The sequence below is a fragment of the Sphaeramia orbicularis genome, chromosome 4 (genome assembly GCF_902148855.1).
Source record: "Sphaeramia orbicularis chromosome 4, fSphaOr1.1, whole genome shotgun sequence".
Lineage (NCBI taxonomy): Eukaryota > Metazoa > Chordata > Actinopteri > Kurtiformes > Apogonidae > Sphaeramia > Sphaeramia orbicularis.
The window spans coordinates 18051299-18077321 of record NC_043960.1 but is presented as its reverse complement, the minus strand read 5'-3'; the positions used below and the strand labels follow the sequence as shown (position 1 = coordinate 18077321).

The 26023-nt window shown below is 40.8% G+C and overlaps 1 protein-coding gene and 1 long non-coding RNA gene across 3 annotated transcripts in view; one reads left to right on the top strand and one right to left on the bottom strand.

The window, feature by feature from the left end:
- LOC115418049 (carboxyl-terminal PDZ ligand of neuronal nitric oxide synthase protein-like) overlaps positions 1-26023 on the bottom strand; it is a 431902-nt gene that overhangs the window by 224917 nt on the left and 180962 nt on the right. The gene's annotated exons all lie outside the window — the stretch shown is intronic.
- On the top strand, positions 158-22998 carry LOC115418050 (uncharacterized). Its single transcript, XR_003935238.1, has 3 exons — positions 158-171; positions 5679-5681; positions 22751-22998. It is a non-coding gene; the product is annotated as an uncharacterized LOC115418050 (long non-coding RNA).

The following is a 26023-nucleotide window of genomic DNA, read 5'->3' as shown; positions in this document are numbered from 1 at the left end:
GGAATCGTCATTAGAAAACACAAAAAAGTTCTGGATGAAGAGCTTTAGTCATTCCCCATCACATAATGAGTTCTACAGATTTATGACCTTAAATGCATCATCAGTGTAATGTTAACTCATTTGCAGATAGCCGATGGCAGTCAATGAGGCCAATAGATGTTTGACTGCTTTGTCTATGGAACCCTGCATTATACAGTCATAGAAAACAGTATTCCATCAAAAGTCATCAAAAACAACGGTTATGCAATCGAGTACAAACTCTATGTACAAGTACTAACTATCATGTGACTAAAACAGACAGAAAAGAAAACATGGAACGCCTAAAAGCACTGTTTTTGGCTGTCCAATGCCATAGATAATGATGTAAGAACTGAAGTGATTTTGGTTATTATCAAGAAAACCATGGAAAATGGATAGATATCAGCTCTGAAATTAAACTCTTATGAGCTTTTTTTGCTGTTATTATTATATTTGTCCGAACAAATGTACCTTTAGTTGTACCAGGCATTAAAAAGAACAAGAAATTGAAGAAAACAAGGGGTGGTCTAATCATTTTTTCCGCGACTGTAGAGTCAGTTTTAAGCCCTGAACTAAGTTTTTCAACATTTACCCGACTTCATGATTCTATGGTTGGATCAGTTGTGTTTTATGCGGGGGGACTTAGTCAGATATTTAATTAAATGGGTGTCTCACTTTGCTATTTAATAACCTCTATTTTCAGTTGGGTCTGTACTTGTTGCAGGTCTGCTTTTATTTTTCTCTCTTTCATTTCTTTTTTTTTTACTTTTGATGACTCATTTTTAGACTCTGGTGCAGGTGGGGAGAGGCTGTAAGGTTTTATATAGTACGACACACCAAAACAACTCCTGCATTATACATAAGGAAAGTAAAACTGTGTTCCAACATCTTTAATAAACTTTTTTTATAAACTCACAAACAGTATGTAAAGTTTTCACCAATACACATTTTTGACACATTATTCCAGCAGATTACATAAAGATTAGAGGGCTCCCCTGTGACCCGGGGCCTGGTACCGCTAACCTGGTGTCGTCTGCCCTGTCTGCCTTTTTGGGCTGTAATTGGGCTGTCATCGTGTAGTCTGATCCTGACATAACACCGTCTGAGTGCACATGCATTATACATGTGGCTTTGTCCAACAGGACACCGGAGAAAACCACAGTACTGCATGACAATACTGAAAAAATATAATTATGTGAGGTAAAAGTAAATCATCAAATGCAAATATGGTTGTGGATAAACCCCAGGAGAAACACAAACAGAGAAAAATCAGCTTAATCTTACCTTTTAAAATTGCAAAGTGTTTTTTTTTTTGTGTGTGTGTGTGAAGACAGGATAATTAATAAAACACTAAGTAAAGCAGAATTATTGAGAGGACAAACGGAAATAGGCAGAATCGACTCAGACCCAGACCCAGACCTGAGTCCCAAAGACAAATCACAGATCCCCCTTTGCATACTGATCAGCGTTTGCAGCCACTACACCACACCACACCCAGACCTACCCGGGAGAATGCGGTCTTGTCTTCTATTGCAATCACACACAAAAACCAAGGTCATGGTCACATACCTAAAAACAACACACAAACAGACACAATGCCCAGAGGCGGTGGAAACAACGAGCAAGCAGAGGGAAACCGAAACAGAACCATCTTCATCTTCATCTTCATTTACATTCAATTCAGTGAGTTTTTATAGCAGCAGCTACAGCGGTGGAAGGCTTGAACCATGTGGTCGCAGTCAATAAATGAAGCCACATAAACCCAAGCACCTACATTTCCAGCGAATGCAATTTCTTTAAGTGTTAGCAAAATGATAATAACACCAAACTGAAACACTCCAAGTCCCTTTTTAGTCCAGACGTGATAGAAGACACTGAATGACCCTAAAATACCCTGAACTCACAGTGAATATAAAACACAAAACAGAGTCGACATCTGAGAGTGGTGGAAGTGAAGCGAAGACATAGAGCCAACTTCAATTGGAATAGAAAGGAGAATAAACCCAATATCCATAGAAATTGTGTATTATGTAGTTTTACTTCAGTAAGCACTGATTTCTGAGTTTCACAGCCACAATTAACATGAACAGTCCAAGGTTCTTTTAAGCACAATGACAGAGCTGTACAAGTACGACTTCTGTGTTCAACATCTAATTCTGCATCACAACTCAATTTGACAGCGAATGAATCAGACAAGGAAAAAAAATTAAATATTAAATCAAAGTTGTTTTTCTGTTTTTCTTTTTTTTTTTAATTATACATTTACACAAACATGTACTTAGACATAAGGAACCACACAGACACAATACAAAAAAAAAAAAATAAATAAACAAATTATACAACAAACCTATTAAACCCCCAAAAAAGAGAGGAAAAAAAACAACCCAACACACAACAACAAAAAAAACAACAAGATATATAATAATATCAACTCCTCTTTACAAAGCTCAGGGCTGATTAAGAGCTAATATAATGTATCCTAACAACAAATTTCTCCGTCAAAAGGACACAGGAGACAGCAGGACACTCTTATTGACAGTAGAGAAAAAAGGATTCCATTGTTGCTTAAAAAAAATGAATTTGTCCACAAACAGAAAACTTAATCTTTTCCATCTTTAAAAAGAAAAATAAATCATGCACCCATTGCACAGTTATACAGTAGATCTACATGATGGACTGTACAGGAGCAGTACCATCTAATAATTTTTTTCTGCGACTGAATAACATAACTGAATTTAGGCTAACATGATGCTGATGTTAAGTCATGATAAGTGGCCAGATATGTATTAATATTTGTTTATGAAACCCCTCTGTTTTTTTTTAGTCCAACTTCTTAACACGTGCAGTAGACGTGTGTGTCATAATAGATTTTATTCAGTAAAAAGAAGCTCCAGTGGTCTGTATTAGCAAGTGAGCGGGCAACTAACCAGAGCCTTCTTTTAGATCTACAATCTTGTGAAAGGGTAAAATACATAAAATATTCACATCCTACCTATATAATGCATGTTTCGGCCCCGCCCCATGTCCCCGTGCCCATCTCATCGATGTCTGATTAATGTTGCAGCACAGGAGGGCGTTTGTACGGGTTTTCCTCAGCCTTCACAGGCCCGATTGCCGCCAAACTCGCCAAATGAATACAAACATTACCCGGCTATCTACTAGGCACAATTTACCGTCCGTATTCAAATGTTGTCAGGTATTCTGGGCAATTTTATCCATCCTGGCTCGCTTAGCCAGGCACGACAGATGTGACGTTCGCGGATGACTCAACACTTTTGAACGCCTCTTTTAAGTCAACGATAACAACCGATTCACTGCGTGCCGTTCGTTTACGTGCCGTTTTTATATCCAAATTGCCAACCCTGACTTCATGCTTCACCTGTGTGCCACATGAGTCTGAATTGTCTACACTGCCTTCACCTGGACGACTAATGACACCTCCGAGTTTCAGTTGTCCCAGCACACCCCATTCATTTGAACACAGCTACGTGTGCAGCTAATTTAGGGGAGGAGTTATCAGTGAAAGTCCAACTGACTGGACTGGAGACATTTACTGCTGGATCAGGGAGGAGCGACTGAAAAAAGTGGAGTTGTGGGATTAACTGGAGGAGCATCTTCTTCCTATAAAGGCAGATATGCACTTATGTGGTGGAAATGCCGGGCCCTGGTGGACCCCAGCCTCACCACCGTTATGGTATGCAGTACCTGTCTGCTGTTCTACTCTATGAAAAGGGCCACGAAACATGCTCCAAAATCTGTTTCCTTTTACATATTTGAAGGTTTTTCAAAAAAGTCACACAATAATTACTTTCCCTGATAACTAATTACATTTATGAAGGAGTCATTCCGTTACTAATTCAATTACTTTTTTGGACAAGTAATTAGTAACTATGACTAATTACTTTTTAGAAGTTATTTGCCCAACACTGGTGGTTACGCTACCGTTCATTACATTTCTACTCCTACCAGACCATGCTACAATGTGAAGACTGCAGTTCACTACCGCTGTATGAATTTCATCATGCTTGACAGGCCAAATAAATACATGCTCTTCCCTTCATACCTCGCATGGTGCCTTAAATTATTACCTGCACAACGCATGATTAAATGGTAGTTTACAAATGGATAGTGGTGGCACACAAGTTCTACTTATCATGCTATCGTACAATGGCACCACGGGTACAATGCCGCTAGTTTCATTAAATATCAGAGCATCCAAATAAAGAGAACATAACTCCTGGGAAGAAAAACAGTTCTATTGTTTTTAAAGAAATGCAATTTTTTGTCTCAAGTGGTATAATTTATGTCCTGGCTTCATTTTCAAACCACAGACACTGCCCTTTAATGATACATTTCTTTAAGTTTGAAACAAATGTAAGATTCAGACACCATTTTTACTGCTTTAGAAAAAAAATACAGAATCTAAACAGATCACATTAAAATGCACAAAGAAGCTGTAATTAAATCTGTATGCAGCAAATGTCTTGTGTTAACTATGGGATTTGGGACATGGTCTGAATCGAGTAGATGTCTTGCACTCTGAATTAAAAGAATGTAGGAATCAGACATGTTATGACCTTCATTATTATGGAAATTAAAACAACATTGTGTTTCTGCAGGACATAAAATAATGAACACAGGCCTGATTGTTCAGGTGTTCTCCGGGTTTTGCAACAAAATGAAAAATACCAGTAAAAGCAGGAGTTATGGGACAAATGCATGTTCCCAGAGCAGCTGCAGCGGCCTGATCACAGACCACACTACTGTGCAGATGTTAGATTTGAGGGGAGGTTCTTTTTTGAGAAGCGCTGGCCGAGCTCTGGGACTCCGGGACTTCTATGTTTAGACTGTCAATGATTAAGCCTGGCCCATGTTTTCGTCCAGTATTTGGACAGAACCCAGATCTGTAATAATGCAGAGCACCACAGGGTCCCTCTGATCTGGGTGTGGGAAGAAACTCCACTGGCAGGAAAACTATTTTCCTCAGTGTCACAGTGGTGAATAGGAGCCTGGAACTGAACATGAACCAGCCTGAGGATCAACACAAAGATATACTACAGTTAAGAACGAAAATAATCAAATATGTTACTATGAATGTATGTTAAAGCAACAGAACCAGGGTTTCAGGGTAATCCTTTTATACTGTATATAATTAGTGGATGGGTGAACTGTGACACCAGCCACTGGTTTGTGAACTGCAGTTTCTGAAGCCAGTAGTTTGTGTTTTGGTCATCGCCATGTTGGCTTTTTGAAACTAGAGGTGGCCACATATGACAAAAGGGGTTGGATTACATAAACACAAGTAGTCTGGGTGGTCATCTGCAAAGGGTCATGAGTGAGCTACAGCTAACCATTAGCTTTGTGACTTGGACTGTATTTGGCTTTATTGGTAAGGGGTAGCCTACTGTTTCTGGTTCAGTTTGTTTGTTTGTTTGTTAACATTCTTGCAGCAAAACTATTGGTTCAATTCATACCAAATTTGGTTTATAGATTGCCAGTGACCCAGAATAGATCTGATAACATTTTGGGAATGCCCATTTTCTTATAATGGGCGAAATTTCAAATGTCTGTATCAGCAAAACTGTTGGTTGAATTCATACCAAACTGGGTTCATAGACTTCCAGTGACCCAGAATAGATGCCATTATATTTTGGGAAAAGTAGGTCAAAGATAAAATTTTTTATGAATTTTTTAAATCTTTTTTTTCCTCCCATTTACTTATAATGGGCAAAATATCAAATGTCTATAAAGACATCAATTTTGTTTCGATTTACTTCAAACTTAGCACGTATATAGAGGCAATTGATATGCTGAATTCAGCGCATGCATAGACATGAGGACATCAGCTGGATCGATGCCAAAAAAAGCTATAATATGTGCGAGGGGCGGGGTTTTTTGTGCCTGGCACCACCTATGATTTTCACGATTCTGACATAATTCTGTTGTTTTATTATTTTTCTTTTAATGTAATTTATGTTTTCTTTTATGCCCTTAATTAAAAGACAGAATGTGTTGAACCAGATTTAGCTACAAACTTATGCCTGTCTGTGGTGCCTGGGCAAGCAAGTACAAGTAAAAAAAAACAAAAAAACAAGTAAATAAACAAATCCAAAGTAGACGGTCAAATTTAGGAGGTCAAACATACATGCACGTCTGTCTACACCATGTCCCTCCACCCCCAAATCACCACATACAATCACATAAAGATGCATACAGTTAACACTTGCTCTACAAACACATCCCAGACTATCCCATCAGCTTAACTTCATTTGCAGGATAATACTGTTTGTCCACCTAATACTGACATCACCAAAGACCCTAAATGCACTTGCTCACCTCACGAGGAAACATGATCTCCCTTAATTTAGTTGTTTGATAAATTAACACCATCTCTGTGTTGTGACAAACTCAGAACACATTTATTACTGCTCAAAACAGACTTATATTAATATATTGTAAGAATAATACTTAAGCAATTAGCATATTTCCTATAATATTAACAGCATCTTTTAAAAATTCCCTATACCAGTAATGCACCATTTACTTAGATTTGAAAAGAGTAGATAAATGCTGACGGATTCAACCATGCATGAGTTACAGACTATGTCCTACTTGAGCTTCGGACAATAAATCTAAATTATGGAGTTACTGAAGTTTAAAAAACACATCACAGCTACTCAACAAAGCTATCAGATGAGACACCTTTTGAAGTAAAAGAGTCCTCTAAGTTTATTGTAATTTGAGTGAACTGACCCTTAAATGTTCCCTCCTGTGTTTTGACGTACAAGTAAAATTGCCATTTCTCTTTCTCAGTCTTGGGGGTTTTTTTCCACCCTTTGGGCAAGTGAGCAGACTATCGAATTTGACTGGACAGTCCATTAGCTGTGCACACAGAGGAAAAAGGATGCTGCTGAGATGGAGATTGTGAAGGACTTAAGGAGGCTATGGAAACGTGAGGGGTTTGCATGTGTGTGTGTGTGTGTGTGTGTGTGTGTGTGTGTGTACTGAGAGTGTGTAATCAGCATGACATGTGTACACAGAAATATCAAAGCCAAATGTGTGTACACTCAGCATCAGAGCTTGTTTTTCATATCTTCTAATCAGGGTGTTCCCAGAACACACAAGCATTAGATTGACTTTAATTGGGTGGGTGTGAACTTTGAAGTGAAGGTTTGAAGTGAGAATGGAGGGGCAGAGCCAAACACTTCTAACTCAGACTGTTAGGTGGGTTTCACTGAGAGCAGGCTGCTTCACAAAGGATGACAGCAATTACCATACGCTAATGACAGAGTGAGAGGCTACAGCCTACACGCGTACACACACACTCTGAATCTTTTCATTTCAAATCCTATAGAGTAGACACTTCACAAAATGGTGAAACAGAAACAGAAAACACCGACTTCAGCCAAATCCATGTGAATCAGTGGATTCAGTAAGTTACACAATTGGAGAAATAATTAAAAACAGGGTGCATACAAGACTGAGGAACCCACATTTATGAATTTTTAATACATTTTTCATCAAATTTAAGACCTACATTCACAGAAATAACAGCACAACAGGCCACAATATAGTTACTAATCAGCCTTAATATTTCAGTCCAGCTAATGTTACATTTATATTCCTCCATGATGCTTCTGCTAATGACATTCAAACTGCTAAAGCTCAAACCTGAACCCTCCAACCACAAATAACTGTTGGAGGCTCCACTCATTCTCTTCTGCTATGATAAAATGATCAACACTAATTACAAATATGATCAGTTCTTCACAAAGATTTCCAAAGTAAATATAGCTGTGTGTGTGGACTTTTTTTAAGACTGTAAGACCTGCATGTCAGAGTTAAGGATTAATTATCAATTTATGGATTATTAAGGAATTAATTATCCCTATTCACATTTTTCCATTTTTTTTAGCTCTATTCTTATGTTACTTTGTTAAATTGTTTATTATTTGTATTTTCTTAAATTAATTTAGTTTTTGTAATTTTATATTTGCTCTTTTCTTATTTCTGTAGCATTGGTATTTGTAAATACTGCTGCAGTGACTGGAGATGCACTTTTAATTTCACTGTATTCACAATGACAATAAAGGCTATTCTATTCTATTCTATTCTATTCTATTCTATTCTATTCTATTCTATTCTATTCTATTCTATTCTATTAAGACAATAAAATTTAAAGTCTTTTATGGATCTGCAGTCAAATGTGTAAAAGCATATATTATAACCCAACAAAACATACATTTTCACATCATTACATAACACAAATTCTGTATTAATACTTTTAGATATCGGTCCATGTGCTACAGAATGGAAAGTAAAGGTCTGCACAAAATCAGCAACAGTGTAGAAAATAAATGCAACATAGACAATCTATCACTGCACTGGTTTAATTGTCCACATCAGAGCTGGATTTGTCAGTCATTCTACTGCTACATCTCAACCTCATAACCTCGTTTGTTCTAATAAATATAAAGAGGGTTTCACCTCTCTTTCAATGAATTTTGTTATTGTTGAATGTATATTGTTTTTTCTGTTATGACATGGTGTTTCTTCTCCATACCATGTATTTGATGATGAGCAAAATAAAATAAAAATGACATGAAAATAAAATAAAATCATCCAGAGAGCCTCCAGAGTCTTTATCCATCTCCAGTGTCTACTTTCAAGCGCTTACAGCAATATGTACCAATTTACTCTGCATTTGGTATTGGATTATGACATATTTATATTGTTACAAAATACAGGGGTTGGAGTTTTTGCCACTTTAGCTGTTGCATTTCAAATAAATTGAGGATTATTGATGCTCTTTTTGGGGAGCGCTGTCAACAGTAGTCAACCCTGTAAGAGATAAAAGCCTGAGTTTTAACAGATCACATTTTGACATGCTTTTTGGAAGATAAAGGTGATAAAAAACTGACCTTGTTACCGCTTTCATATGGCTCTTTAGACTCAAATCAGAGTTGACACAGTCTGATTTCATATATGGGAAGTCTCATTTAGCTAAATTGTAAAACATATTTATTTTGATTGGTTTTAGTGATGTAAAGAATTATTATTGATACTCAGTAGGGGTGTAACGGTGCACTCATTTGTACCGAAGTGTTTCGATTCGTGGCCTTCGATACAATACGGAGATGTACCAAACGAATACATGTAGCCCATGTGAAGAACACAAACACTCGCCTTAATGCTGCATTCCAGAGTGGTGGGAGGTAGAAAATATCTCACTTGGAGTTAACTTCATCCCGCCTAAAAGTATTCCAGGTGATCCATGTTGAACATAAACAACAAAGATGGAGGTTGCAGATCTACACTCCTATTTGCTTTGTTACTGAAGAGGCATTTTGACTGTCGACGGCACAGTGTTCTCATATACGCAAACGAGATGGAAGAAGTGAAATGACGGATGAGCTAATTATACATTGTGAAGTTTTTTTTTCACTGTGCACTGCCATTGTTGTGTAGATGTCACGTTGTAGTTCCCGGTGAGGTCGGGGTACTTCTATCTGGCTCCACTTTGCAACTAGAACCTCCAGCTTGGACTGACGTTCCAATGCATTTTACTGAGTTAGACGTCGGAAACTTCCCATCTCCCAGCACTCCGGAATACAGCATGAGTTTCCACATGAACCTTGAAGCGGAACGCACACAGTATGAGCAGGGTGGCCACAAGCAGAACCCATGTGCAGAGCTCCTCCTATATACATTCTGCAGCGGCACCACTGCTGAGTTCTCAGTGCCGATGCAAAAAAACAGAACAAAAAAACTCTTTATTCTGAGGCTGAGGCACTGATAAGGGGGTAAACATGACAACAGAGAGTATAACAGAGGCACAGAAGCTGGGTCAGATGTTCGAAGCATGTTAAGTTTCATTTTTGGTTTTCGGTACTTATGAACCCCACCCCCCATATACCTCCACCTTCACTGGTCTCCTTCACTGTACTGAAAATGTAGTGAAAATGTATCAAAACAAAGAGCCCTGCACCGAAAACTTACCGAACCAAAACTTTTCTTTACCGTTACACCCCTAATACTCAGTTTTCAAGGTAACACCAGCGTTAGGAAAGGAATACTTCAGTCATAATGCATGAAAATATAGAGTGGTACATAAAACACCCAGAAAAAGCCACACTTTCGTAACAGCAAATTAATAAAGAGTGGGCACAAGTGGTTAAATAATAATGCTGATATTCAAACATAATGTACAGAACTGTGTTAAAGTCCTTGGCAAACATTAAGTTTGGTTAGATATATAAATATTTATAAAACGGGATTTGTCAGTTTCTGTATTAAAATACAATATGGATATATGGGAAGTATGTACAGCAGTAACAACAAAAGTTTCAAGGACGAAACAGCTTATATAAGTGATATTCAGTGTAACATCCCTTTGCATTTCACATTTCTTTATCCCTTTTGTTCATACAATATAAAATTTATTGGATTATTTTTCTGATGTTTTATACCAGGTTTTATTCAACACGTGTCAGATGTTTCTAATTGTTTGTGCTGCTTCTTGTCATGGGGTCAGGGGTCACAATAAATAGTGACTTTAACCTTTCAAGCCCATTTTATTCAGTTTTTTTGTGTGTCTTTTAAAGATGTACAAGATGTTTCCTGTATTTTCTTGCTGTATATGAAGAAAAGAGAATGAGAAATAACCACCTACAATCATTTCAACCCTGCAAAAATAACAAAGCTAAACATGGCCCCAGACTTTTGCAGAGTAGTATATGTCAAAAAGTTCACTGAAACTGAGTGTAAGCTACAACAATGAACGTAAATACAGAATAGTGCAAGTCCTAAACCTATCAATTATAATAAAGTTGATGTAGCTCTCGTCACAACAGACACAAATCACTTCCTTTAAAGCTGGCATTTATTTCGCTCTCCTCGTCTTTCATGCTGTGAGAACTGATACACATGCATACAGCAACACAAACATATATACGCTTACATTAATAACTATACAGGAAATAGCAGAAACTGTAAATGTGTAAATACAAACCAAATAATTTGCAAATAAAAGAAAAAATACATTGTTGGCCACTTGTCATGAGCAAGAGGTTCTTCATATACCTTAAGCCATGCTTTTCAATGTAGAGTTTCATTCAGTTCTGCCATAGTAGCGCAATGTAACAAAGATTGGACACAGCACCAACATATTAACTATGTAAACCAGATTATTGTCTTACAATATAAACACATGAAATGAAAGTTTTAACATTTATCTACATGAAATTATTAATTATGATTAAACAAATACAACATTTCCAGTTAGCATTACAATGTTCACATATGGGTCCATACTACATGTCTGAGTTTCACATGACAGACTGTAAAGCTGTGTCTTTTTACTTGAAATTACTGGTATTATTCTCCAGTTCTGATTTTAGGGGCTGGTTCACCTTGTACAGATAACTAGTAAAAGTAGATAAATATTCCTTACTGCAGCTGTCATGCATGTCGTCCTTATCATCTTTTGACAAGATGCTCTTCTGAAGGATTTCATTTTGCTCTTTCAGTGAATATCCACGCTATATCGCAAATAAGCCTCCTGAATTCACATCCAAAATACTTTTGTAACTTTAATTTATCATCAACCAGTGAGCTTTCATTGTTTTTGACTAAAAAATCAGCTGATTAAACAGGTGGAGGAAACAAGAACTTGTTTGAAATGACTCAAATCAAAGAGATGTTGAGTCGCACATGATTATTATCATTACAGGACCTCTGTGTATGGTGATTTGCAGTAGAATATTTATTCTGCAAATTACAGACAGTGGTAATTTGGACTGGAATAGGATCAACCCCAGCAATTATTACAAATTGCCAGAGGTCCACAGCTAATACTCATCCTATGGGAACAGGACTTTAGTGTTTCTGACCGACCTGAACCCTTTCGGAACATCCCTATACCATACTAACATGGAGCGTATTTCACACTATTTATGTACCGCTATGCTGTTGTAAATTATTATCCCGACCCCCGAAGGGGAGGCAAGGGGTATTGTTTTTGGTTTGTTTCTTGCTTTCTTTCTTTGTTAACACTTTAGCAGCAAAACTATTAGTTGAATTCATACCAAATTTGGTTTGCAGATTGCAGTGACCCAGATTAGATCTCATTACATTTTGGGAACAGTAGGTCAAAGTTCAATTTTTTTATGAATTTTTTAAGTCTTTAGTTTCCCCCATTTATTTATAATGGGCAAAATTTCAAATGTCTGTAGCTGCAATACTATTGGTTGAATTCATACCAAATTTGGTTTATAGATTTTCTGTGACACTGAATATATGTCATTACATTTTGGGAAAAATAGGTCAAAGTTTAAATTTTTTATGATTTTTTTATTATAATTTTTTTTTCCCCATTTACTTACAATGAGCGAATTTTCATATGCATGTAGCAGCAAAACCATTGGTTGAATTCATACCAAATTAGGATTATAGACTGCCAGTGACCTGGAATAGATGTGATTACATTTTGGGAAAAGTAGGTCAAAGTTCAAATTTCTTATGAATTTTTAAAATCTTTTTTCTTCTCCCATTTTCTTCTAATGGGCAAAATGTTAAATGTCTATAAAAACATCAGTTTTGTTTCAATTTACTTCAAACTTGGCACATATATAGAGGTATATATAGATATGCTGACATCAGCACACACATAGACATGATGACATAAGCTGGACTGATGCCAAAATAAGATACAATGCATATGAGGGGCGGGGTTTGTTGTGCCTGGCACCACTTGTTCATTTTATTCAAAGACAGTGCAGATGAGGGAAGCTTGAACCACACTGTAACATCACTGTTATTTTTCACCTACAATTCCTTGATGGCTTGATATTTGTCATGTCTGCTCCCAGATTGTGTCTGTCTTTTCTGTTTTCTCTGTCATTTCCTGTTTTATTTTGTTAAGTTTCCCTCTTGTGTCATGTCTGGTGTCTTTACTTCCCCTCCTTGATTGTTTCACCTGCTCCTGATTACCTGACTCCTCCCTGATTATCTCCACCTGTGTCCAATTGTCTTCCCGCCCTCTTGTGTATTTAAACCCTGTGTTTTCCCCTGTTCCTTTGCCAGTTTGTGTTCTACCTTTGTGTGCTCACTTACCAGCGTTTTTGGATACCTGTCAGTCTGTCTGCCCGTTCTTGACCCGTTTTTGCCTTCCGACCACCGATTCTGCCTGTTCCTCGTCTGCCTGCTCGTCTGGTTCTGACCTGGTTCGTACTTCGACTTCTGATTCTGCCTATTCCCTGACTACCTCAGCCTCCAACGTGTTACCTTGTGTTTCGACCCTCGCCTGGACCCTGACCGTGAGTAGCCTTTCCCTCATGTCCCGTTGCCTCCTGAATTGTCCTCCTGTGTATGACCTGGTTTGTTTTTTGACTATCCTCTGTTTTGCCCTAGTCGGGGTGTTGACGGGAATCCTCCGGCTCGGCCGTGCTGACCATCCATATTCTCCGCTCACAGCCCGGACGAAGAGTCCAGTATCACACGCCTTCATAGACGTGTTAACAATTTTGTGCTGTGTTTTTACTACTGTGATTGTGTTTAATAAACACTCTCAATTGGTCATCTGTGTTCTGGTCTTGCATTTGGGTTCAGCCTTTGTACTAGTCCCATTACAGTACAAACTGGCCAATAAGATGAACCCAGCAGACCTAGACCAGGTCCGGGAGGCAGTTCGGTCCCAGGGGCAACGCTTAGGGGGACATGAACAGATTTTGCACTCCCTAATGGATAAGATGAATCAGCTGTCCGTTCAGTTTTCCCAGTATTCTGGTAACCAGGCTTCTGCTCCGGTCCCGCCAGTCGAGAATATTAACTCTGTCTCACCCGTTAAAGCCTTGGAGGAACCTAACATCCCACCTCCATCTAAGTACACAGGTAACCCTGATACTTGCCGTAATTTTTGTACGCAACTGCAGCTCATTTTTGATTCCCAGCCCCGCCGTTTTGCTAATGAGTTAGCTAAGGTTGCATATATTGCTAGCCTGTTGGAAGGCCCTCCTTTAAGCCTTTTCAACGCAGCCTATGAACAAAGGTCTCCCATCACTCAGTCAGCCTCGAATTTGATGGCTGAGCTAAAAAGGATTTATGACCATCCTATCCGTGGACCACAGGCCGGTCAAAGACTCATGAGGCTGAGGCAGGGAGATCGCCCCATAAGGCAGTATGTCAGTGAGTTTCGTTCGTTGGCAGCAGAATCTGAATGGAACGAGAAGTCTCTGATCTCTGCGTTCCAGAGCGGTCTTAACCGCACTATCGGTCGTGAGATGGCGCTCCGGCAGGAACTCCATTCACTGGATGAGGTCATCGAGGCAGCTATTCGGGTCTCTGACCAGTCGGCGTTTTGGCAGCCAGAACCATCATGGAACCGCCAGCCTTCTGTGAGTAAGCCCCACTCAGAACCCCCTCACCCAGTACCTGAGTCCAGCGGGGGTTCGAAGGTGGAACCGATGCAAGTGGGTCGGACTCGTCTGTCAGCAGAGGAGCGTCATCGCCGTCTGGTGGCTGGTCTGTGTCTTTACTGTGGTCAGGAGGGGCACCGAGTCAGCAACTGCCCAGTGAAGCCTAGAACGATGGCAGGTGAGGACTCTCTTTTGAGCAGAACGTTCTGTGTGTCCAGCGCCTCTCGTGTTCAGCCCTTGGTCTGTGTGTGCTCTAACTCTGTGTCTCTGCAGCTTCCAGTCCTGATAGACTCCGGGTCAGACGCTAATCTTATGGACGAAGAATTAGCTAAGCAGCTCCACCTCAGTCTGCTCCCGGTTCTGAAGCCCCTGGAGGCGAGGGCTTTAGACAATCACATTATCTGTAGAGTGACTCAACGGACTCAACCAGTTACTGTCCGGTTCAAAGATGGTCACTCTGAGGAAATCAGTTTTCATATTTACCACTCTGACTCTCACCCTCTCATATTAGGTCACCCCTGGCTTTCTTTCCATAACCCCTGTATTAACTGGCAAACGGGGGAGGTCCAAGCTTGGGGAGAGAGGTGTGGTTCCTGTCGTGAGGGGGTCCGGGATCCTGACCCTCTGTCCAAGCCAGTCCAGGTCACTGTGGCTCCTGTCATTTCTCCGGAGGAGCTGGAGACGGTGTTTCCTGCTCTTAGTAAGGTACCTGAGTGTTATCACGACCTTAAAGAGGTATTTAATAAGTCACGCGCTACTGCGCTGCCCCCTCACAGACCGTATGACTGTGCCATTGATTTGCGTCCTGGTACCTGCCCCCCTAAGGGGAGGCTGTATTCTCTGTCTGGTCCGGAGACGGCTGCTATGAAAAAATATATTGATGAGTCCCTGGCGGCCGGCCTGATTCGACCATCCTCATCTCCAGCTGGGGCAGGGTTTTTCTTTGTCGACAAGAAGGATAAGACGCTACGCCCTTGTATTGACTATCGTGGCCTTAATGACATTACCATCCGTAATAGATATCCCTTACCCCTCATGTCTTCAGCCTTCGAACTATTACACGGGGCCAAAGTATTCACCAAGTTAGACCTCCGTAACGCATATCACTTGGTGAGAATCAGAGAAGGGGACGAGTGGAAGACTGCCTTTAACACCCCAAGTGGACACTATGAGTACTTAGTGATGCCGTTTGGTCTCACTAACGCCCCCGCTGTTTTTCAAGCATTAGTCAATGATGTGTTACGTGACTTGCTCAATGTTTTTGTATTTGTGTATCTGGATGACATTCTTATTTTTTCTTCGGATGAGAGGTCACATGTCCAGCATGTCCGCCAGGTGCTCCAAAGACTGCTCCAGAATCAACTGTTTGTAAAAGCTGAGAAGTGTGAGTTTCACCGCCCGTCTGTTTCCTTTCTGGGTTTCATCATCGCGGAGGGGAGTGTCCAGATGGACCCAGACAAGGTCAGTGCTGTCAGGGATTGGCCCACGCCCACCAGTCGTAAGGATGTCCAGAGATTCCTTGGATTCGCTAATTTCTACAGGAAGTTCATTAGGGGGTTCAGCAGTGTGGCTGCCCCTTTGCATGCTCTAACCTCTCCCAAGTCCGTTTTCAGATGGAATCCCGAAGCTGACGCAGCGTTTGTGAAGCTGAAGAGGGCGTTCACTTCGGCCCCCATTCTGTCGGTTCCGGATCCAGCTCGTCAGTTCGTTGTGGAGGTGGACGCCTCTGATCTGGGGGTTGGGGCAGTCATTTCGCAACGCTCCCCAAAGGACAACAGACTTCACCCGTGCGCTTTCCTCTCCAGGAGACTGTCGAAAGCGGAGAGTAATTATGACATCGGCAACAGGGAGTTGCTAGCCATCAAGGTGGCCCTGGAGGAATGGCGCCACTGGCTGGAGGGGACCGAAATACCATTCATGATCTGGACGGATCACAAAAACCTAGAGTATCTGCGGTCGGCTAAGAGACTCAACTCCCGTCAGGCCAGGTGGGCTCTGTTCTTTACACGATTCAACTTTTCACTGTCATATCGGCCTGGTTCTAAAAATGTGAAACCTGACGCTCTGTCTAGACTCTTCATGCCCGTCAACCCTGATTCTGAACCGGGACCTATCCTCCCTGAGACCTGTGTGGTGGGGGCGGTGCAGTGGGAGATTGAGAGATCTGTGATTGATGCTTTACAAGACTGTGATATCCCGGCTGGCGTTCCGCCAGACCGTCTGTTTGTCCCTGATCACCTCCGCCCGCAGGTCATCCACTGGGCTCACACATCCAGGCTGACATGTCACCCGGGAGTTCAGCGGACTGTTTTCGTTATTAAACAGCGTTTCTGGTGGCCCGCTTTGGAGAAAGAAGTGGCGGAGTATGTCGCTGCCTGTCCCGTCTGTGCTGCGTGTAAGACCTCCAATAAACCTCCGGTTGGTCAATTACACCCTCTACCTGTTCCTAGTAGACCCTGGTCTAATGTTTCACTAGACTTTGTGACGGGGCTGCCCCCGTCTGATGGAAATACCACTGTGTTGACCATTGTTGACCGTTTTTCGAAGATGGCTCACTTTGTTCCACTACCTAAGCTCCCCTCTGCTAAGGAGACAGCAGAGGCCATGTTATATCATGTCTGTCGATTACATGGTTTTCCCAGAGACATTGTTTCGGACAGAGGTCCTCAGTTTGTCGCACGTTTTTGGCGTGCTTTTTGTTCCCTTATTGGGGCATCTGTTAGTCTGTCCTCGGGTTATCACCCACAGTCCAACGGTCAGACTGAGCGGCTCAATCAGGTGCTGGAGGCCGGTCTTAGAGTTTTGGCCTCCCAGAACCCTGCTTCCTGGAGCCGCCAGCTGATCTGGGTTGAATATGCCCACAACTCGCTGCCCTGTGCTTCTTCTGGTCTGTCTCCTTTTCATGTAGTTTGTGGTTATCAACCTCCTCTGTTCCCGGCCCTGGAGAAGGACGCCAGTGTCCCCTCAGCTCTGGCGCTGATAAGGAGATGCAAGAGGACTTGGATTCGCGCCAGACAAGCTCTGTTAAAGGCCTCGGGGGTCTACAAGACAGCTGCAGACCGGCACAGGACTCCAGCCCCAGTCTACCAGCGCGACCAACGTGTGTGGCTGTCAACCCGTCATCTTCCCTTGAGGGTGGAGAGCCGCAAATTGGCACCCAGGTTCGTGGGCCCATTTCCTATCTCAAAAATTATTAATCCTGTCTCTGTCCGTCTGAAGCTACCTAGGACCATGAGGATTCATCCTACCTTCCACGTGAGTCAAGTTAAACCGGCTAAGGAGAGCCGGTTAGTTCCTCCCACCCAGCCACCACCGCCACCCCGGATCATTGATGGAGGTCCAGCCTACACTGTACGCCGGCTCCTAGCGGCCCGTCGCCGGGGAAGAGGATTTCTATACTTGGTGGATTGGGAAGGATACGGCCCTGAAGAGTGTTCCTGGGTGCCCGCCTCTTACATCCTGGACCCGGACCTGATCCGGGACTTTCATCGCCGCCACCCGGAGGTTCCTGGGCCGTCCGGTGCCGTCCCCTAGAGGGGGGGGTACTGTCATGTCTGCTCCCAGATTGTGTCTGTCTTTTCTGTTTTCTCTGTCATTTCCTGTTTTATTTTGTTAAGTTTCCCTCTTGTGTCATGTCTGGTGTCTTTACTTCCCCTCCTTGATTGTTTCACCTGCTCCTGATTACCTGACTCCTCCCTGATTATCTCCACCTGTGTCCAATTGTCTTCCCGCCCTCTTGTGTATTTAAACCCTGTGTTTTCCCCTGTTCCTTTGCCAGTTTGTGTTCTACCTTTGTGTGCTCACTTACCAGCGTTTTTGGATACCTGTCAGTCTGTCTGCCCGTTCTTGACCCGTTTTTGCCTTCCGACCACCGATTCTGCCTGTTCCTCGTCTGCCTGCTCGTCTGGTTCTGACCTGGTTCGTACTTCGACTTCTGATTCTGCCTATTCCCTGACTACCTCAGCCTCCAACGTGTTACCTTGTGTTTCGACCCTCGCCTGGACCCTGACCGTGAGTAGCCTTTCCCTCATGTCCCGTTGCCTCCTGAATTGTCCTCCTGTGTATGACCTGGTTTGTTTTTTGACTATCCTCTGTTTTGCCCTAGTCGGGGTGTTGACGGGAATCCTCCGGCTCGGCCGTGCTGACCATCCATATTCTCCGCTCACAGCCCGGACGAAGAGTCCAGTATCACACGCCTTCATAGACGTGTTAACAATTTTGTGCTGTGTTTTTACTACTGTGATTGTGTTTAATAAACACTCTCAATTGGTCATCTGTGTTCTGGTCTTGCATTTGGGTTCAGCCTTTGTACTAGTCCCATTACAATATTAGGCCTACCTATAGTTCTTTTACAGTGGTGAGAAAAAACAATTCATTATTTTCCACTCAAAGTTTTAACATAAAATACTAATCTCCCACTCATTTCTATTTACCACCCTCACACAAACATAACACTCACTGCATGCACACGTACAAACATGGATGTGTGTGCAGTTTTGCTATGATAACCGACATTTGGCCTTTTTTATTCCCTTGCTCTCCACCTTTACGTTTCTTCTGACCATCTATGTCCTTGGTACAGAAGCACACAGACATCGCATGCATTATGAAGAAACTGTAAAAAAGCATGAGTCATGCCTTATGTGAGGTCTCAGCTCTCTCTTTTTGCTTGCTGTCATCACCAGTGAATATGTCAGTTGACAGCAAGCCAAATGACCCTCAGGCCGCCTGGATGTGTCAGAGGGTTCCCGATGGGCCGTCTACATGTATTAGAGGGCATTGCGTAGTTGCATAAATAACTGCTGCCGCCAGACGACAATGTTAACAGAGAACAGAGGTCTGGCAGTATTATTAAGCCAAATGTATCATCGGGAGTGCAATGATGATATTACAGCAGCATTAACATAAGGTAAACTTGTTTTCCGATGACCTACAAGTTTCTTTCACCATCTGCTACTTTATTGACCGGCTGCTTCCATGTGCCATCTGTTTATCGGGAAGATCTCATTTTTCTAAACATTTAGCATTTCTACCACTGAATAAAACCACAAAGGCTACTGTATATGCTTGTACGACCTATCCTAAATTTTGCAGAAGAGTTTTATTGTTGGCTCAACCTTGCATAAATTTTGCACAGAGAATGTCATACTTGTCTTGTGAGCCTGGCACCACTTTGACAGATTAAAGGGATAGTAACCGTATCTGTCTGTAAAGAATTACAACAGTCCTAACTCTTATGCTGGCTGGCATAAGAAGAGCTCTTAAGATGGCTTTGAAAATATCGATCAAACCATCTATAACCGTAAGAAACGACAATATACACATTCCAAAGTTTATAACCTCCACATTCGGCCAATTGGTGTGAAGCAGCATCTGGAGCCATTTATTTGCAGAGCAGTAATCAGACAGAAGTGTGTGTGTGCACATGAGGTTTACACCTGTAGAAACGTCTGGGATAAAAAAGGTAAACTGGCCAGACTCATCACCTGAGGGACGCATAAGCCTCCTTCTGCTCCCTTCAAAGCAAAAACCATTAAATTGACAATTTTTATGTGCAAACAAAGTCCATTTGACTTGTCAACACGAAGAAAAAAAAAAAAAAAAAAACTTGACACCGGGAAAAAATAATAAAACAGACGACATATTAAGAGGTAACTTCAGGTCAGAAATGCACAGATCACACCAGAGACAAAAATCCCTCTGGCTTTTGAGCTTTTCTACTTTCTGAAAAACTATTCCAGTCTTAAATGAAATAGCCAGGGAAGTCTATTTTAATTAAATACCATTAAGATATTAATTAGGGTATTGTTTCTATTGTAGTTGTTTAACCCTCCTAAGGTCTGTGGGCATGTGGATGAGCTCAATACACATCACTCTGTTTGTGACAGAGGTAGAAAACAGTGTGCCTTTCAATTTTTCCAAAGTGTTAAGAGTCTTATGTGTATTTGCAGTTTGTGTTCGCCTACGTCTTAGTGAGGACAGAAAAAAAAAGGTGCCCTGGCTGCCAGTTTGATGTGTGTGGGAGGGAATATGTGCTTGATCCTGGGGATTCTGATACACTCTTGAATGAGTTGGTCGGCTGGTTTTGCCCTGAGGCTGCGGCTCTCTGGCAGGTGGAATTCAGAACACACATACATAGACCTGTTATGTTAACAGATGGAGGAGAGAGACTTGACTGTAAACTTTTAGTGACAACAATTGAGCCCTGTTACTGCGCTTCGAGTTTCTATCAATTACCTATGTTCTCTGCTGATGTAACATTGGTACTGTTTTCTATTTCTGCAGTTTCGTTAGCAAATTATTTCTCTGCTTCTTCTTTAAAGCTCTATTTTTCTGTGCAAGAAAAAAAAAATCATGAACAGCACCTAGTATTAGCATTAGCAGATAGATAGATAGATAGATAGATAGATAGATAGATAGATAGATAGATAGATAGATAGATAGATAGATAGATAGATAGATAGATACTTTATTAATCCCGAGAAAAATTCATTCATAGGACACATTAGAAGCAGTGAGCTGCCATTGAAGGCACACAGGAACCAACTCCAGATCTTTGTCCAGGTCAGGGGCATCTACAGGAGAACGTTAGCACGTTTCCACTCAGTGGTATGATTTGGGTTGGTATGGTATCCTATTTTGTGTGTTTCCATTGCAAAAAGAGCCCAAACAATCAATTGTCTTGGTACCCTTCTATTGAAAATCCATAGGAAAATGGAATGGTACGAATACGGTGGAGCAGGACCGACATCACCCAATATGGTCTTTTAATTGAGTGACAGAAAAACATCACTTCTTGCTGCTGGACTTGCATTACATTTGTTGTTGATGCACCTGTGTGATGTTACGCTAGGCATCTGGTCCAACCCTGCCAACCAAGTGGCAGTACAGATTGTAGTGGAAATGCTTGCCTGGCCAGGTCTTACCATTCCAAACCATATCATACTGTACTGACACGAACTGACCACTCAGTGGATATGGACCTGTTTTTACTGGAGTGGGAAAGCGAAGAACCAGAAAAAAAACACACAATGTGGTGACAACAGGTGAATTCAATACAAAAAGACTCCGGTCTGACTGAGACTCAAACCCGGAACCATCTAGCTGGGAAGGGGAAGTCCTAACTACTCTTTTTCAGTCATGCCATAAGGGGCTGTTAGCATTACTGTCGAAAGTGTCTCCTACTACATTAGTACATTACTATCCTGGTTGCGCTTATCAATATCTTGGTCTGATTGTAGGAAGGTGACTTCATGAAGTAGTCTACTGAGACACACCAGAATACACTGGTAGGTAAACAGCCGACTGAGGATTCTCAGCTCAATTTGTTGAAACAGATCAGAGTAGCAGAAAAAACACTAAAGCCATGTTTCTATATAAAGTACCTGGAACTAGTCCCAGGAACTAAAGAGCTGATTCAGACCATTGTCTGTCTGTGTTTGTGGGGTCTGAAGACCTGCATAAATTTGGCAAATTGGTCTGCGAATATGTGAAAAATCAACTGTACTTTTTACATATTAACTCAAGTGCAATAGAACAATTGACCAAGCAGCATGACTAAATGAGGCCCTTGTGTAGCGCCACGGAAATGTCTCAAAGCACAAAGAAAACTAAATATAACCCTGCAGTTGATATGGCTCAAATGAAATGCTTCAAATACTGACCAATTAAAAATATTCAGAGCTGAAAACCCCACTCCCCCTGTTCCTTTAAGTTCCTGAAAGAGACAGTATATCTCTCCCAGCAGACATTTTATAACGGCAAAATTAACTTCAGGTCCTCGTGGTAGAAAGGCGTTGAGTTCTTTCAAAGATTCCTAGTTTTTTATAAAAATGAACTTCTTTGTATAGTCTGATGGCAGTGGGGATTAAGGATTGTCTTCTAATGAACCAAAGACTGTATTTAAGAAGAGGAAAGAGCAAAAGTGACATCAACCATCATCATCTACAATTTTTGGAGTCAAAAATGACCATATCTGGATGAAATTGCAAAGCTCCTGGAGCACAATGGACAACAGGTCAGCTAATCCTAAAGGCTCCAGTAAATTTCATCAAAAAATGTGAGCATCCCACAATAACAGTCGATCTGTCTGTCAACCAAAAATACATTTTCTTCAATAAACACAAGCTTTGAAAGCCCTCCAATCTTGCAAGCGAGTGGGCTGTCAATCACATCTGTCAATCAAGGCCCACAGCAGACACCAAAATATATTTACCCTTAGAGGTGGTTCAGCAGAACATGTATTACAAGGTTCGAAAACAACAAACAAGACAAGAAAAAAATGGACTTGATTTAGGGAAAAGCTTAATATGTCTGAGGGTGAAGACACACCAACCCGATTTTCGGCGGTTGGACGTCGTTGGTCAGTCTGGTGAGGTCTGTGACGTGAGTCTGTTTGGTGTGCTCTGTGCGATTGGCCACCGTTAATGCTGTTGCCAGTCTTTTCAGCCGATTCAACATGTGTAATCAGCCACTACCCAGTCGTTCAGTCTGACCAATCTGATTGGTGAAGAGATAGCCCTTGACTAGCGAATCAGTGAACGAGAAGACCGGAATCTTTCTTCTTCCACAACAAGAAGCCCAGAGCTAACAACACCAGTATCTTCTTATTACTAGCCATCTGTTCAACAAGTACAACAACAATACTTCTTGACTATTCAACACTCTCTGCTGACAACAATGACTGACGACAGCCAACTCTGTGTTTTGGTCTAGAGAGAGGTTCCGTCATTTCTGTTTTTATTTTTTTATTTTTTTTGGGCCACAATACAGATTAGCGTCGCCTGCTGTTATGGAGACATTATGTCTCACGCAAGCGCAGAACATACACTCAAGTCAGCAGTCGATTTGGTGTGTTCTTCGCAGTTTTTTGACCATGTCGGGAAGACTGGAGCCGACAATCAGTTGGGCTACCTTTGGTGATGATCAGCAGTCGATTTGGTGTGTCTTCACCTTAAGGGAGCCATCATCTTGTGGCCATTTGTGGTATTACACTTTAAGTCCACACTGGTTTCACTTTATTATTCAGCAAACACCATATACGATAAAAAACCAGGTCAAGCTTCTCCACCAGAGGACTAGTGTGAATGTATGCACACTGAAGGTGAAGGACAGGTACCTCATTCCTCCTGCCATGGACCATAAAGTTTGACAAAATTGAGGGAACTATGTCATCGTCATTGGTGGAACACAGCCAGAGGGTTTGGATGATTTCATCTAAGACCTCTACAAAGGATGGCTATGTAAAGGACTTTTGTGCAGATCTCAAGAAAAACTACATCACTGTTTTAATAGAAAACCAACATGGGAAAAAAAAGACAAACAACAGAAGAATAACAGATGTTTTTTCCATTAAGGTCACTTTGATAACTATAATGATCACACAAAAATGCTGAACGGAAAACAGAACTTTTAAAGAATGTAAGAGAACAAGACAGAGAAGCAGAACAATGAATGCCAATTATAACAGCATACTAATTTTGCACTCTGTTGCACACACTAATAATTACTAGGCCAAGGCTTTATAAATGAAATTTTCAGATGGATCTTTTCATGCATTCATTTCTTTTATTCTGTCAACTTTTTGCAGAGGCTGCTTTTTTCTACCCAAAGTTTAGTCATGAACCCCTCTGTTGTTGTTTTGCATTAATCTAAATTATCAGCGGGGAAGCTTATCACCATTTCATTTCTTGTCATATTAAATTCTACGTTCTGGATCAAATGATGAAGATGCAATTACAATAGAGTTAATTTGTGTCAGATTTTATAAACAAAGCCTCACCTGTCACCAACTTTTCACTGGTTTGCATTGAAATACTAAAGCCATGTAGACTCAATATGGTTTTAATACCATCAGTGACATCACTACAACAATGTTTTAAGTAGAGAGATTATGTTGCTCTTCAAAAGTTGTTCAACTTCATTTTTAATTATTTGATTTTAACCCATAAAGACCCAAACAGCCGCTGGTGAGCAAAACCATCTACTGATCTAAAAGGTTTAATACCTGTTGATCCACTAATTCTATCAATACATGTACATTTTGGTGTAAAATGCAGTTTGTCATCTTTTCATGCTCATCAGATATGACCCATTTGGACATTCAGAGGCTCCGTAGTGAACGTGGAAACCTATGTAGTTTGATCAATGACAGTGGATGGAAACACTGGGTTTATGTTTAGTTATTGATATCTTTGCCAAAAAGTCATTTTTTCTTCAGTTGTTTTCTGTTTCTGATATAATAACCTTTGAATTTACTCTGATCTTTAGTGAACATCTACCTCATCAGTGAATTAAATAAAAGAATATACATGATTTTCACTGAAAAAAAAAGCAAAATATAGAGGGTAATATAATAAATGGTGATAAATCACTTATAAAAGGTTAAATATAAAGGAAAAATTCATTTGGGAACTACTTTAAAAGTAGCACTGGGTCTGTATAGACACATTTGGTTAATGATATATTTTGCTGAAAAAGTCACTTTTTCTTCAGTTTTCTCTGTTTCTGATATAAAAGCCTCAGTCAGTAAATTAAAAATGGGAAAATACTTGATTTTTACTGTAAAAACACAAAATACAGAGGATAATATTATAATAAATGGTGATACATCACTTTAAAAAAGTTAATATCAAGAGAAAAAAAAACTATTTTGGAACTGACATATTAGTAGCACTGGATCTTTATAGGTTAATTTGACTTCCGAAATGGTATTTCAGTGTCAATCAAACTGCACAATACTGACTACAGGAGTAATTCGGTGATTTGCAAAAAAAAAAAAAAGATTAAAATGTCAAGTGTTTACCTTTTGTGTGTATCTGTTGGTCATTTAGTTTGTAAGACGTCAACAACAAATGATCATTAGCATTTCTCTTATTAGTATTAATATCAGAATATTGGAGTTTCATGCAGGACTGCTACAGCCGCCTCAAAACTGCTTTATTTCCATGCTCGACATTCTTTGAGCAGCTGGTGACGACGTTGACACAATGTTTTTGCAGCTACAGAGCTACACAGGACTGTAGAGACATGGAAAGCGCTTTCATTTGTCGTTTCTCATGCCTGTCTGTGTCCCTATGCTTTGTTTGGTCTATAAACAAAGGATGTGCACACGTTTGAGTCAGTATGTACGAGTATGAAGAGATGCTGTTTTCTTTATGCGCCTGGCTAACAGCTATATTTGCACATATGTGTTTGTTTTTGTAAGAATTACCAAGGAAAAAATAGTCAAAAATTAGGATTACAGGAAAATAAATATGGTGTTCGGAGGATCACTACAAGTGCAATGACATGTGACTGCAAGTAAATGTGTGTAAATGTATTTGAGGGCTGTCAATGGTATGCCAAGCCCGATGCTGTGTATGCGACGCTGGACAGCTTCAGTGGCAGAGAGCCAGCAGCTACAGCTAGAAAGCAGCTGAACATGAAAAGGAATGCACAGCGAAAATGCAAAGCGCTCAGTTAAATCCTCCCAAATGATTTAGACACACGCTGTCCAGCCGTCATGAATCTGAATAACCCACAAAGGGGCATTTAGAACAGTAGAAAGTCTTTGAAGTGCATTTTCCTTCCTGGATTTGGAGAGCTAGATG